Below are 16,909 nucleotides of genomic sequence, written 5' to 3'. Positions count from 1 at the left end.
TTCAACAGGAATGAATGACAGTAAAAATGTTACCTCACAGATCGTTTTCATGCCATCAGTAATGAGCTGGTTTCAGCTGGACTGGACACACTCAAATGGCAAAGAAGGTTGTGTAGCCTTTGCAGAGAAGATGAAATGCATTCATGTAAATCAAAATGCATCTTTTAATTGAGGGAGAGGTTTGTCAGAGATATTATTCTCATAATGTACCTTTGTCCCAGCTGATTACCTTCATTAAACAGCAGGTTGCAAAAACCTCTTGTGTACCTCTTTTCAACCACTGGGAGGCGCTACAGCTTCATTCCTTTCACACTAAGGCAGCGGTAGGGAACTCCAGGCCTCGAGGGCCGGTGTCCCTGCAGGTTTTAGACGTTCCCTACCCCTGCACTAAGGCCTTTGAAATCTTCATTAACACTGAGCTTGAAATTTCTATCAGTCGAATGCAAAGGAGTCCTGTGGTTGTAGGACAGAGGTAGGGAACGTTAATCTGCCATCATTTAGATTATATGACAACAACCTTCAAATCTGAAGTCTCAGAAATCTGCTTCATGTACAAGTTCCTCCAATAATCAGGGCTAATATCACCAAATTGTACATAAACAGACTTTTACATGTTAAATATTTCTCAAATATGGGGAAAAAACAATATAAAATACTATATTATTAACAAAATATCTTAAGATACAGCTACAAATTACTTGAAACATTTGCAATGAAATATATAAAACAGCTTTATTGTCAGTGAGGACAAAGTTATAGTGATGCTGTGCTGGAGTGTTCAAAAGAAGACAGAGACATGAAGTATAAATATTGTATAATATTAAATATAAGAAAGAACAAAGTTATAAAAACATTAATAATTGAAATCTGCAACAATATTCACATAAAGTGTAAAATACAGAGTTAACTGTTTAATAGGTAAAGTTTAGGTCTTGCAGTCGAACAATGATCCCAAACACAGCAGCAAATCTACAGCAGAATAGCTGAAAAGCAAAGTCCAGACCTCAACCTGGGACATTCAGAGAGCTGTGCTTAAATAAATGCCCACAAACCTCAAAGAACTGAAGCAACGTTGTAATGAAGAGTGGGCCAACATTCCTCCACAACAATATGAGAGACTGATAAAGTCAAGCAGAAAACAATTAGCTCACATTTGTGCTGCTAGAAGTGTTTCTAGTTATTCACAGGACTGTAGTTTGAATTTAAAGAAATGTGAAAGTGCACTGAAATTAACATAAAGTTATTGCAATTTAAAAAAAAAATCAAGAACTCTAAGAGGAAGAAACAATGTAAACCACACAATTTTTTTCCTTATATTCTCCACCCGGCAATGCACATAACAGACATAAAATATTTGCATTTATCAATAGAAAATATACAATTTTTCCATAGTCATAGCCAGGCCCGATTACTGCCAAACCTGTGCTGAATCAATCACTTAAACAGGACCTGTCTGACAAAGTAGAGTAGACCAAAAGATCCTCAAAAACTACACATCATGGCACAATCCAAGGAAATTCAGAAGCAAATAAGAAACAAAGTAATTGAGATCTCTCAGTCTGGAGATGCAACGTCAAGATGAACAGAATCCAGTTTCTGGGATCCTGAAGGAGAATGTCTGGCCATCTGTTCACGACCACAAGCTGAAGTGCACTTGATCCAAAGCACACCAACAAGTCCACCTCTAAGCAGCTTAAGTAAAACAAAGAAAGACTTTGGAATGGCTTAGCCAAAGTTCATACGTGAATCTGATTGAGGTGCTGTGACCTTGGAAAGGTGGTTCATCCTCAAAAACCCTCCAGTGTGGCTGAATTACAACAGTTTTGCAAAGATGAGTGGGCAGAAATTCTTCCAGCACCTCGTAAAGGACTCATTGCCAGTTATCCCAAACGCTTTATTGCAGATGTTTCTACTCAGGGTGGCCCAACCAGTTATTAGGTTTAGGGGGCAATCACTTTTTCCACACAGGGCCATAATAATGGCCGCCTTAATAATAAATGCCTTGATTTAGGAACTACTTTTAATGTTTACTTGTGCTATTTTGCAAAAAATAAAATCTCTGCAAAAACATCAAAACTGCTGACCATCTGACCTCAATATGAAATTATTAATCTTTTGACCAAAAACATTTAGATTTGTAAAAATAAAGAAACCATAGAGGAACAAACAATGTTGTTTGCTACGTTCTAACATGGCAATCTAAATAACAGTAATGCAAACATATATATTTATCAATAAAAACAGATCGCCTTTTCACTGTTACAAAAGTCAAGTACATCAATGTTTGTTCAGCTTTCATAAATGTAAGTTTATAAGTACATAGTACATTTTTTGGTCCAACTTCTTTTAATACATGCAACACATTTCAGAACATTTGGGACAGAGACAACAAAAGACTGGAAATACTTCGTAAAAATCTGGTGAAACACTTTAAAGCCAGTGGGATTAAATGGGAAACATAAAATGTAATACTAGACAAAGACCGATTGAATCATGAAGCAAAGAATTAATAACTAAATCACAAGTAGAAAATGTTATGCAGATATTATTGGATAGATTTTGGTGTAGAAAAAAATGACAAGAAATGAAAAATGAAAGTTATCTGGTCTTTTTCTTTAAAGAGTAGCCTACTGCAGAGCAGCAACACTGACAAACACCATCATCACCAATACTGCAGCTAATACAATGATCCAGGAGGAAACTTGAAAAAGCAGGAAAAATGTGACACTGATCAAAATGAATACATCAATTATTGATCAAAGAGAAAATGCATACTACCACAATGCATTGTTATTGCATCTCAGTTTCTCACCATCACTGATAACCTGACGTCTGCTGGACCTCAGGAATCGTCTCCATTACCTCTCTGTGAGGAGCAGAGAGCACTCGTGCTGCACATCCCACCTGTGTGCTGTGTTTACGTGAACCTGAGAGCACAGCTGTAGTGGTGACAGTGAATGTAGCGTTGGTGTTGGACACACTGACAGTGTTGTACTGTGAGAAGCTGAGGTCTTGTTGTGAGACACTGAGTGTTACAGTGGGAGCAGGTCGACCAGTGGCTGAACAGGAAACAACCCACTCTTCAGCAGAGTTTGACTCTCTGACATCAACAGCAGGTTCATGCAGCTCTGTGAAGGATCAGGAGATATAAAATAAGGAGTATATTGTTAAAGATACATTGACTTCTAACACATGTAAGGTAAAAATTCTTACCATAAGGATGTGTTACACGATTTATAAACCCCAGTTTGTTAATTATTTGTTCATTATTCATAACTATATACTTAATTTTTTAAAAATTAAGTGTTTTTGGTCAAATGGAATTTCTTTTTGGGTCATTTTAGCCCCTTTTAGCCCTCTGCCAAAATGTTTTAACCTTTCTGTCTCTAACAGTAAAACATGGTTCCTTTATCTTCTGTGTCTGGTGTGTTGGTCAGGATTAGCTAGCTTGGCAAAAAGTTCACATTAAACAATTAAAGTGTGTTACTGTGAGGTGTGTGTTCGTACTATGAGTCACAGCTCGAGTTTTCTTGCGGGTGAAGGTTTTTCACCTCGCTGTCATTCTTGCATAAAAGTGTTTGACCCCTTCAGGAAAAAAAACGAAATTTGGGATTATTTTTTGTTTTGTTCATTGTGTGTATTTGTTTCTACTTTTTACTTTTTCTTTTACTGTGTACAGCACTTTGGTCAACCTGTGTTGTTTTTAGACATGGTTATTGATTGATTGATTGATTGATATGTCTTTGATTAAAATACAGCCTACTCCACATCCTCCAAGTTACAGAGAAGAGGAACCATCTGGGGTGAACTTGTGCACTTGGTATTGGCTGTCATGGTCCCTGTGCCTCTCCGGCTCACTCATGTTGGCCACAGCTTTGTTTTGTTTTCTCTCCTGCTTCCCTGGGTGGAGCTCATTGTGGGCTCTCACCCTTGGTCCACGTATCTGCGGTGATTTCTACACCTGTTGCTGATCAGGCGGCGTCCCCCTTGCCTATTTAACGCTGCGGCACGGAGTATTCGGCACTGGAGTGTTGAACCTCCCATGTTCGTGCTCTCAGCTCTCCTAAGACAAACTCTCTCAGTGTTGTGTGGCGTATTGATCTAATTGGACTCTTCGTGTTTAGATCTCCCCGGAACTGGTGGCGGACCCTGACCTGTGATCCCTGTGTGTGTCAACATAAGTGGAAATTGGAGCGAGAGTGGCTGTGGAGAAGCGAGTGTGCGTAAGAAGAGGAGTGGCGGAGTTTGGGCCGAGTGGGGAGCGAGTGTGGATTCCTTCCCCTGGAGCCCTGAAGCCCTGCCCCATTCACTGTATATACACATCACTGTGGTTTCCCTTCTGTGTTAATAAATTGTCAACCCTTTGCTTGCCAGAACGCTGCCTGCATCTGAATCCATCTGTTAGCCCTGACATTGGATACCTGGAAATCAGTGAAGGGACCATTAATGCTTAAACTTGTACACAGGTTTGAGAGCAACCACCCAAAAGCTTCTGCTAATAAACACTAGTCTGTGTTTGTGATGCAAATGTTTCTGGCTGTGTTCACAAACATTTAGTAAGGTGAGTGAGGAATATTAATACTTATTATTAGATCATTAGCAGACTGTAGAACTTGACTGCACGCCAAGGTGGCAGTTCAGCCATTTGATTCATGTTGCAGCAGCTCATGAGTGAATGAACATCGTGCAATAAAAGTACTTGTAGAAGTACATTTTTGCAAAAACGTACATTGTGGAGGAATGTAGGGAAGACACGAGGGAGCCCAATATTTTACTCAAACGTTAATCGCTGCATCACACAACTGAACATTCAAAGCGCCAAAACCTAACCCTCTCACTTCCCGTTACACTGGGTACGAGTGGAGCTACCTGGTGGTATGTACTTACATTTATTTAAATTTACTTGAGTAGGGTAGAGTCACGCTAATGACCTAATAATTTTATTCAGGTGTGTTGCAGCAGAGATACATTTAAAAGCTTCAGGACGCTGGCTCTCAAGGCCTGGAGTTTGACACCCCTGCTTTACACAAAGATGGGTTCAATCACAGTGCAAAGAATGAATGAATAAATGGAATATAAACAATAAATAATTATTAAATAGTCTTACACATCAATGTCATTGGTTGACTTTTGAAGTATTTGAATCCTTATTGGGTTCCCTGAGTGACAGAAGGATTAAAACACTTTAAAATCAGTACTGAAAATATGTGCAGACATTACTGGATAGATTTAGGGTTAGAATCAATAAATCACTATCATGTTAATAAGATAAGACACATTACAAAACGACATACTAGAAAAGGTAACTTTTCTTCAAGCAGCATAGTGGAGCAACAGAAAAAGACAAACCCCAACACCAGCACTGCTGCAGCTATTACAGTGATTGAGGGAAAATCTGTGAAAAAAACAGAAAAACGTGACGCTGACCAACAATAATACATCACTCATGAAGTACTGAAGTCATTGTTATTAGATCCCAGTCAAATTTACCCAAGTATCATCCGTCTCTAGTCTAGTCTGTGGTATACAGAAAGAGTTTCTCACCACCAACAGATGTTTTTTGGACCTCAGGAATCGTCTCCATCACCTCTCTGTGAGGAGCAGAGAGCACTCGTGCTGCACATCCCACCTGTGTGCTGTGTTTGGACATAGATGGAAAGCTAAGCTAGAATAACACCCAACTAAGTCCTAACTAATAATGGCAACACAAGAACTAAGCATATATTCAATATAATATAAGACCTCCAAAAACACACACAGTGAACTCAAAATACTGGGTCACAGATCCAGCCCCCGACACATAACGCATAATAAACAGACAACCTGACAATGAACAAAAGGAAAGTCACACAATATATACACAGAGGGATGATAAGGGAAATGGAAACACATGAGGACACAGCAGGGACAAATTAGATGTGATGAGACAGGAGAAAGCAAAACTGAACACACTGAACACAGGACGCGAGACTGTCCAAATAAAACAGGATACAAACTAAGAGACACGGCTCGACACACATGGACCGGGGGCGAAACAGACATGGGAACACTGAATGAATCACAAGGAGGGAAAACATCAACAAAACACAATGATGTGACTATGGCGACTATGGAGGAAGACCAAATACAGACGGGAAATTATTTTTGATAAAAGTAATATTAATTTGACTAATGGACAGGCAGTGATAAACAGCAAACAAACTGCTTAGCTTTACAGTCTTTGTTTTATCATCTTCAACTCCTGCAGTGTGAAACAGTCTTGGTATGTCAAACATAAAAACATTTTAGATACCGCTTCATCGGGTTACATATATATACCGTATTTCTTCATCAGAGAATCTATAATGTATTAAACTAAAAGTGTATACCTGGTTTAAAGAGTATTAACTAAATAAGAACGTGACAACTTTCAGTCATTAATGTAGCAGAGACAGAGTCTGACTAAAGGGACATCACAGTGAGACCTGTTTGATCTGCAGACACAGTCTCTCTCTACTAAGAGTGTGTTTGACTTTAACTTTCACACAAAATGATTCAGCTCCTCTAAACCCTCCAACAAACATTTACAAATGCTTAGAAACATTTTGTGTTTCTAATTACTAATGTTCCCCAGCCCCAGCATTCCCACAAATCTGTCTGTTTCCTTTTTTTAAGTTTCACTGTCTGTCTTCTAAACTTCGCTGATGCAGCTGGTCGTCTTTGTGTGAATCTGCGTGTGAAGGTAATCGAATCAGTATGTATTGTTTCTGATAATATCAGCTGTGTGCAGCTTCGCTCCAGCACAAACCATAGCATTGTTCATGATGACAGATATCAACGAGGTTGACTTGTAACACCGCAGTTATGTGAGCCGTCGTTTGTAAGCCTCATAAACTTTCTTGCACTTTTACACAAAGTTTTATGGTAGTGCTTCTTCTTCTTTGGGGATTTTTGTTCAACAGACTGAAAAAAGCTGTAATATATTTTTGAAATATATTTAAATTGGTATTTAAAGGACTATAGCATATTCTAATTAGATTTATGATACTGTGTTAAGACAGTAAAATTGTGCATGTGTGTGTTTGTGTGTCTGTCTGAATTTTGCTGGGACTGCACTGATTGATGATCGTTGATGATCCACCTGACTAGTATAAATTACAGTTTTATATAACAGAACAAATTTGATATCTGTAAAAATATTTTTTAAATTCTTGCTGACACTAAATTTTTAACTGATTTCTCTTCTGGGACACCCACACTGTGTGCAGTTTCATCTCAGCCCACTGTGTGATTGCACATTAAAGGACATTTCTCCCCAAATTCAATAAGCTCAGTGGATTATTATAACAGCGTATCAACAATTCATTTAAGAAATCCTTCTTAGTTATTGTCATGAAAATCTCAGTGGATTCTTGATTTTGCTCGTCTGCTCTACAGCCTGGATAGTTTCATTTCAAACTGCTGCCGTGTTTCTGCCAAATTAAAAAACAGTTCTACTCAAATTCAACAAGGTTCAGTTAATAAACAATGATTAACAAAAGATTTTGTTCATATTTCATTATATAATTCTGATCCATCAAAAATATTCCTTCTTAGAATAATCCTTTCTCTTATTGAAGATCGATTTATTTTTCTCATTTTGGTCATTCCTATTAACTTAGCCATTTCCTTAATCAATCCCACACCACCGCCCCCAAAACCATGGGAACACAGAGCAAGGAAAGCACAAAGTACACAAGAAGACGGGGACAATAAATACACACTGGATAATGAGACGAGAGGCAACGGGTGAGAGACATGATGCAGGAGAAAACTACAATAGTCACAGGAAGCAACAGTTAAAACAATAAAACAGGAAAACATGGAGAACAAGGCTTAAATTACATAGAGGAGAACAGACTGGACAGGGGAACATGAGATAGATAAATGCAGACGAGACTGAGACACTGATGGGAACAAATCATTAACCAAATGGGGAAGTAAAACTCAAAGCTAAGTTCACAAGACATGAGACGATAAAAAAGAGGAAATGATACACAGAGACATACGCAGACATGTAGAAAACAGAAAGGAAAATATAAGTGAATGGGAAACATGACAGATGGGGAAATCAGACAATGACAGACAAACAGAGAGACAAGACAGACAAAGGTACATAACTGAAGTACAGAAAGGGATCACAAAAGCAGATATTTAGTGTCACAAAACCAAGAAGACAAACTACAATATGAAAACAGGGTACATGGGATATAGTAAATCCTAAAGCGAACTATTAACCATCCTTATATACAAAGAGCCAAACTAAAACACAAAAGACTCTCAAAAACAAAAAGTGTCATGGTCCTGGGTCATTTTGACCCAGCATTTTGTGTTTCCTTGAAGTTCAATTTTGTGCCTTGTGTTTATTCCGATTTTGTATTAGTTTAGGGTTGAACCTGAAGTTTGGTGCTCTGTTCATGTCCCCGTGTTGTGTTGTAAATCAGTCTGTGTGTTTCCTACTTTACTTTGAAGGCTCGTGTCCTAGAGTTCCTGTTTTGTTCTGAAAGTCTGTGTCTGTTATCATTGTGTTCAGCTTGTCTCCTCCGGTCCTCATGTGTATTAGGTTCAGCTGTTCTTCCCTCCTGTGTGTGATTACCTGATTACCTTGCGTGTGTATATTTAGTGGGTGTCGTTCTGTGTTTGTTGTCGGCTCGTCTGCGGTCATCTGTCTTTCATTCATCAGTCTATCTCTGCTGTCTCTCTGCCCCGCACCCCTTTTGTAAGATTTCAGGTTTGCTCTCCAGTTTCTCTCAGTTTAGGTTTCCGTTTGTCATTACCAGTGTTGGGGAGTAACGGAATACATGTACCGCCGTTACGTATTTAAAATACAAAATATGAGTAACTGTATTCCGTTACAGTTACCGTTTAAAAAGGTGGTATTCAGAATACAGTTACTTTGTTGAAATAAATGGATTACAATGCAATACTTTCCCATTTCGTTTTGTCGCGGGTCAGGACTGTTTGGGTTTTGTTTGACAGCTACGTTCTGTTGTTCCAGGCAGTTACGGTTGCCATGGTTACAGGGCGACTCTCTCTCTCTGCGACTGTGTGTTTCCTGGGTGAGAGAGCGCCTTTTCGTTGTTGTTGTGCTAAGCTAACAGGCAGAATGCTACAAGCATAGCTCTAAAGAATGTAGCATCATGGGCAGTGTAGTCCGTGTTGCAGGGAGAATGGACTGCCATACACGTTATGGGTCTGTGAGCGCGAGGAGGGAGAAAAAGGGGAGTGGAAAGGTACGAGTTGTCATCGAGGAAAAACGGGAGCTGGAAGCATGTAAATATAATAATAACCACTGCAGCCAAGAAGAGAGCCTGACGAGCCCAGTTGTAAGTAAGCTATTAAGACTCGACTGTACACCGTGTTCGTGTTTTCCTCCGAAATCAACAAGTTCCGTTGGAGCAGCCTTTCAACGCCTCTCTCTGTCTCTCGCAAGAAAAGTTGACCCACACAACAAAGTAAAGCTATTTTTCGGCTACGAGCCGACAGGGACCCCGCCGTATTAGTCAGAGGTCCCTTTACTACAGTTCGGAGTCGCGGACCTTCAATAATAGTAATAAATCACACAGCAATAGTACATTCACGTTGTTGTAAAAAGCATGATAATATATTAAGTAATCCAAAGTATTCAGAATACGTTACTGTCATTGAGTAACGGAACGGAATACGTTACAGAATACATTTTGGGGCATGTATTCTGTATTCTGTAATGGAATACATTTTAAAAGTAACCTTCCCAACACTGGTCATTACTCATGCTTCGTTGCCTGTTTTTTTGCCACTGCCACCTTTGTAAATAAATGTCACTCGTATCATCAGTCACTGCTGCATTTTGGGTCCTCCTTTTCCTCCACACCACACGGCTCACTCCGCCAGCCGTGACAAAAAGGCATCACAAAACCCTGAGGAAAAAAACAACGATCCTCCATCCATTCGCTTCCGCTTATCCTTTTCAGGGTCGCGGGGGCGCTGGAGCCTATCCCAGCTGTCATAGGGCGAGAGGCGGGGTACACCCTGGACAGGTCGCCAATCTGTCGCAGGGCCAACACACAGGGACAGACAACGATTCGCACTCACATTCACTCGCACATTCACACCTAGTGGCAATTTGGATTATCCAACTAAATATCCCCACAAGCTGCATGTCTGTGGACGGTGGGAGGAAGCCGGAGTACCCGGAGAGAACAGCGATCCTAACAAATAATATTGCAGTGGTTGGAGATGAAACTTTGCGGACATGTAGTAAATGGACTGATTCTTATATAGTGCTTTTCTACTCTCCTGGAGTTCTCAAAGTGCTCTATACAACAGGCCTCATTCACACAAGCACTTCTAAACACAAGTGCAAACTAATCATCAGAGGGCAACTTGGGGTTAGTATCTTGCCCAAGGATATTTGGCATGCAGGCTGGGGAAGCCAAGGATCGAGCCACCAACCTTCCAATCAGCAGCTGATCTGCTCTACCACCTGAGCCACAGCCACCCACCCATCACAAGTGGGTGAGGCTGGTTCTGATATGGTGCTTTTCTACTCTGAGCATTCAAAGTGCTTCATACAAATGACTCATTCAAGGACTTTTCCTGTGCAGAAGAGTTTTCTATCTTGGGGTTAGTATCTCGTATCAAACAACCAACCTTCCAGTTAGTTCACGACCTGCTCTAACTCCTGAGCTACAGACAGAAGAGGAGTTTGTTAAGAATTTTATGACAACTGTCAAAGTTTTTTTTATTGTTTATGAAATTAATCTTATTAAATTTGAGTGCAACGTTCCTTCTATTTCTCTGAAACCTTGCAGCTTTTGGTGGTTAAACTGCAAATATATAGAGAAGGTAACCCAGAGGAAGAATGCACAGAGACTTTAAGGTCAGCTATCAAGAATCATTTTTATGCATTTTGATGCAATGTTATGATATTTGATGTTGAAATTGATTAGAAATGACAGATTTCATTTCTACAGAATTGTGCACTGTGGATGTCCAAGAAGATGAATCTCATGAATTTCATGTCAACTATCATATATGATTGAATACAGAACCTTCATACACCTACCTGAAACCATTTAAATGACATTATTGAGTTCCTTTGAAGTTTCTCCGTTTGAACAGAGTTGTTCTTTAATTTCTCGTGTCTCAAGCAGCAGTTTGAGGTGAAACTATGGATGCATGAAAGAGCAGCTGAGCCAAATGAGAACTGAATTTCAACTATAAAAGATGATTTTCAGAAATATTTTACATTTTTTGAAGTTATTTTACATTTGAATGAATCATGAATGAAGAAGCATTACCAGAAAAATTAAGAAGAAAAGACAACTTGAGTGAAAAACAAATGACACTGTGGCTTTATTTCTGTTAACTTCCTGAAAACCATGTGTGTTGTTATGTGTGTGATCATCAAAAAGGGATAAGAAGCAGCACTACCGTAAAACTTAGCGTTGAAGCTCAAGTTTGGCAGATAACGGGTGGCGGGCGTGGCTCACACTTGACCACGGTGTTGGAGGAACTCTGAGCTCCGGGTCTTTATAATCACTCTGCGGAGCTCACAGAGACTGCAGGGAGGACAGGAGGACAGAGCAGACTTTGTGAATTATTTTTTATCTTAGATGTAATATAAATCCAACACAGGCCTCTGAGGAAAAGGATCGTGCTACAAACTTTCGTTTCTCTTCCAACAGAAAGCAGAGGAGTGGAGTTACTCAGAGACTGACTGGATTAAACACACCAAAGGTTTATATTCCAGTTGGACCGTATCTCTTACCAAGGTCTGCACTACGTATCAGGATGTGATCTTATTCAGGTAATATCAGGGTTCTTATAGGGGTTTGTTCACAATAGTAACTCATGCAGCCATTTTTCAGTCTCACTGACCAAACTTTTTACAACATGCTGCATTTTTAATAGTAAACTTCTGTTCAGTGCTTTTCCTGTCACACACTCATACATGTGTTTTGTCTGCAGCAGCAGCAGCTGTGTTGTTGTTAGATTGTATTATCTGTTTAATCTCTTCAACATGGTTTTAGTTTTCTTTGTAAAGTCAGCAGCTCTGTCACTTTTCTCTGACTCCTCTTCTGCTCGACACTCAGCTGACACTCAGTTTCATTTCCACATTCATGAAGTTGTTGTCCAAGCAAATCATAGGCTCCATGATCGGTCAGCAAACTGTGTCCAGGCAGACAGGTTGGATAAGAATAACAGATTTATGTTTGATTACGCCCGTTTCCAATTCAGTTCCAGTCATTCCTGGCCCCAGGAGGTTGATGGGGGTAGGAGATGGGGGGCAGTGGGTTGTAAGCACAATGTAGATGAGTGGAGGCTTAATGTACTTAAACTTCCAGTCACAGTGAAACAGTGTGTGTCAGTGAATGCCTCATGTGTGCTTCATGGCTCCATCTAGTGGACTGATAGTAGAAGTAGAGCAGCTGATGGCAGCTTCCTGTGCCTCACACTGCTGTCTGACTGCATTCAGCTGATATTTGGACAGCACGCATGATGGAAAGGAGGATTTTGGTTTATGTGCACATGAATGATTTGTGTTTCCTCTGCAGGTGAAGGTAGAAAGTGTGTGTGAGCTGATGTGAATTGAGCATCATGGATCAGTGTGAGGACAGAGAGGAGGGAGTCCCTCCCTCTAAAAGCACTCTGTGTGGGGAACATGAGAGCCAGACCAAAGCTCAGAGGTGAGATGACCATCTCTAACTGTCCATGACTCTTCTCCATGTCACAGCTCAGCACTCACATCACTGCTGCATCATTATTCACAGGAACCAACATGGACCTGAACCTGATTCAGACTCTGATTCAGATTCCAGCTCTGTGTACATTATTTTTATTAGATTGTTCATCATGTCTTTAATTTAATATTTCCAGTTTTTCCTTCCTGTCTCATGAAGTTGTTACATTTATTGTTTTTCTTTTAGGATCAATAAGAGGCCAGAATCTCCTGGACCTGAACCCAGCTGTGTTTCCTTAAAGAGCAACATGTCGAAGGATGTTGTTATAAACTTTAAAGGCTGTTCTTCTGCTGCTGAGAGGTAATGTGTGTCTAGATGTTGTTCCTGACTCTGTATTTTTGAATAAATCCTCATGTTTAATATCAGCTCAGCTCTTTTTCACACACATTTCTATGTTGGTGTGTGAAGCGGTGTGTGTTGGAGTGTTTCCACAAACACAGCAGTCAGAGTGGAAAGAGTGGATGTTGTAGGAGGTGTTTGTGTAGTGAAGAGGCTGAGTGTCTGTAGGACTCCAGCTGCTCCAGCAGGTGTCTCCTTTGTGCTTTGCTTCAAACACAGTGTAGGGAGGAGCTTCCACTCAGGTGTTTCAGGTGGTATGATATAGCCTATGGTTTAGTTTGACTTCCTTCTGCAAACTCAGCTGCTCTGTTGCTGATACACGTCTCCATGAATATGATTGATCAGATGCTGCCAACACCATGTGTTTCATGTGAGCGCTCAGCTGAAACCCTGGGTTGACTTATCGAGTTAATAACAAGCTTCACGTGACTGTGAATGCTAAAGTGAATCCAGATAAAGGAACGAGACCCTGCTAATGTTGGACTCACTTCTTAGTGTGGATCCCAGGAGGAAGTTCAACATAGCCATTCTTTGTGCTAGCTCGACCAAACCTGAGACCACAGTGCAGGATAATGATCATCATCTGTCTCTGTCAAGGACATTTAAAATCCACAAATAACAAACATAATTAGATTTGATCATTAAAATATGTTTTCACTTAAAAAAGCATGAGCACACTGGTGGATTACAGAAACATGAAAACTCGTTAACAGTAAAGTTAATTTAGGCGTAAACAAAGTGTCAAACATACTTAAGTAGAAGGACTGATGTTTGTGTTAAAATACCCTCTTAAAGCTGAAATACTGATTCAACGTTCTCCAAAAGTTGATTCTGTTCATCTGTTCGTAGCGTTTTGTGGGAGAAACGTTTCGTCTCTCATCCAAGTGACTCCTTCAGTCTCACCTGACTGCAGGTTTCAATCTTATAAACAGGACATTTGCATAATGACTGAAACCAGCCCACTGAAGGAACAATGGGCTGTGAGGTCAGTTCCTTAATCTTAATTATGCAAATTCTCATGACCACTGATCAATGGTCATGAGTACCATTCACAGAGAGTTGGGGAATGGCTGCAATCGCAGCATTGTAAGATGGTGACAGATGTACCCTTAGGCCCCCTCCTCGATTCAGAGATGGTCTTTCCCTTTTCACGTAAATGGCCCCCTTTACTCCGCCCTCAAACCAGCGTTCCTCCCTGTCCAGGATGTGTACATCCTCATCCTTGAAAGAGTGTCCACTGGCCTGTAGATGTAAATAGACTGCAGAGTCCTGGCCTGACGAGGTGGCTCTTCTGTGTTGTAGCCAGAGGTTGTTTGGTTTCCCCAATGTATAAATCCTGGCAATCCTCCTGGCACTTAAAAGCGTACACTATGTTACTCTGTTTGTGTCGGGGGACCCGATCCTTGGGGTGGACCAGTTTTTGGTGCAGCGTGTTTTGGGGTTTAAAAGCCACAGAGACCCGGTGTTTAGAAAAAATGCGTCTCAGCTGCTCCGATACTCCTGACACATATGGGATAGCTACAGGTTTTCTCTTAGGCAGCGGTTGTCCTTCTTTCCTGGATCGGCTGGACCGTTCTTTAGGCGGCTTTCCAGCTTTGATAAAAGTCCAGCTGGGATAACCACATTTACGCTACGTCCAGATGAACAGAATCCACTTTTGGAGATTTACTTTCCTGGATGATTGAGAATGCATCAAGACGTTCCTCTTAAAGTGTTATTCAGTGTTGTGACAGTCAGCTGCTTCAGCTGCTGCTGGGATGGGCTGTGGCAAAGAGAACAGAGAAAATCCAAATCAGAGTTTTTCTCTGAATTAAAAGCAAGGAAACAACAATATATTCTACATGGTGAAACTGATGGTTTCTGGTGTTTGGGTCTGTTTTTCTGTATTCATGCAGATAAAGTGTCAACTCAGATGAATTATACCATCAAATGTTAAAGGAAAATATCAGGATGAGTGTCTGTGAGCTGAGAAGGACGTGAAGCGAGCAGTTTATCCCAGAGCTGAAGCTGCTCTGTGTGCAGAGATGAGCTCAGATTCCTGCTGTGATTGATCAACAGTCACAGAAATGTAGACTTGTAGTTATTACTGCAGTATGGTCACAGCAGATACTGGTAAACATATATTATGAGGATGGATGATCAAGTTTCTCACTCTCTCCTTTAAATCTCAGTTTTTTCTTCTTCACAGTTTATCTGTTAATTTATTAATGAATAAAACTGAAAGAGTTTCTGTTATATTTCCCCTTGAACATCAGCTTATTAGGGCGGCATTAGGAAATAGCCCCCCTCCAAAGAATGAATAAATGAATGATGATAATAATGAAATGATTCAAAAGCAGAGCTCAGAGTGGTAGAATGGTCAAACATGGATCCACGGGTGGTTCAACTGCATTTGGTGACGTGACTAAAGCAAATCTTTCAAATAATCCCACCATCAACAGGCTGTTGTCTCCTTTACTACGGTTACTTTACTTGGTCACCGTGTGAATTTCTTTGAAATGAACCAAATTCTTTTATTTGTTGGTTGTTGCATATTTAACCTCTACAGTCAGGAAAGGAGGAGATGAGGCCTCAACAATGTTGGGTTGTAGCTGTGGTTCAGGTTAGAGTGAGTGTCCATGGAATAAATGTAAGTCAGTGAACTGGAAACATGACTGTGTTCAATCTTTGTTTTCCTTTTTATAATGAGTCTAATCAAAGGTGGACAGAAGTATCTCCACTTTGACTTTTCTGTGTCACCATCAGAGCTTCTGCACAGTGTGGAGAAAGATCCAGAAGCAGAGCTGGACTGCAGACAGCCAGTCAGAGCAGCTGTGTACAAAGTAAGACTGAACATCTGTCTGCTGATGGACTCATTTCTGAAAACTGGACTTCTTGTGTTGTTCAGACATTGAAGAGTTTTCTTTCTCTTTAGTCTCATTGTTTTTCTTTCTTTCAGCAGATGTTGGTCTGCAGGAGGTTTTAGATGAACATAAGATCAGTCTGAGGAGGAGATGTGAACGTGTGAATGAAGGAAGTGATGAAACAGGAAGTAGAACCCTCCTCAACACCATCTACACTGAGCTCTACATCACAGAGGGACAGAGTGAAGAGGTTCATACCCAACATGAGGTGAGGCAGCTGGAGACAGCTTCCAAGATGGACGCCCTCCATGACGCTCCAATCAGGTGCCAGGACATCTTTAAAGCCTTACCTGACCAACAGAGACCCATCAGAGTGGTTCTGACCAACGGCGTGGCTGGTGTTGGAAAAACCTTCTCAGTGCAGAAGTTCACTCTGGACTGGGCAGAGGGCTTGGAGAACCAACATGTCAGTGTGGTGGTTCTGCTTTCATTCAGGGAGCTGAACCTGATCAGAGATGAGCAGTACAGTCTTCTGGAGCTGCTCCATGTTTTCCATCCAACATTACAGAAGGTCACAGCAGAGAAGCTGGCTGTCTCTCAGCTTTTGTTCATCTTTGATGGCCTGGATGAAAGCAGACTTTCATTGGATTTCACCAACAGGAAGCTGCTGTCTGATGTCACACAGAAGTCATCAGTCAGTCAGCTACTGACAAACCTCATCCAGGGGAATCTGCTTCCCTCGGTTCTCGTCTGGATAACTTCCCGACCCGCAGCAGCCAATCAGATCCCTCCTACATATGTTGACAGGCTAACAGAAGTACGAGGCTTCACTGACGCCCAGAAGGAGGAGTACTTCAGGAGGAGATTCAGTGATGAAGAGCTGTCCAGCAGAATTATCTCCCACATGAAGACATCCAGGAGCCTCCACATCATGTGTAGTATCCCAGTCTTCTGCTGGATCACTGCTACAGTTCTGGAGCAGAT

The 16,909-nt window shown here is 40.8% G+C and overlaps 1 protein-coding gene across 1 annotated transcript in view; it reads right to left on the bottom strand.

The window, feature by feature from the left end:
• The window catches only part of LOC113011577 (NACHT, LRR and PYD domains-containing protein 12-like), a 382,413-nt gene that overhangs the window by 209,496 nt on the left and 156,008 nt on the right, over positions 1 to 16,909 (bottom strand). The gene's annotated exons all lie outside the window — the stretch shown is intronic.

This window comes from Astatotilapia calliptera, chromosome 19, assembly GCF_900246225.1.
Source record: "Astatotilapia calliptera chromosome 19, fAstCal1.2, whole genome shotgun sequence".
NCBI lineage: Eukaryota > Metazoa > Chordata > Actinopteri > Cichliformes > Cichlidae > Astatotilapia > Astatotilapia calliptera.
Note: the sequence above shows the minus strand (reverse complement) of the source record. Positions and strands in the feature narration are given on the sequence as shown.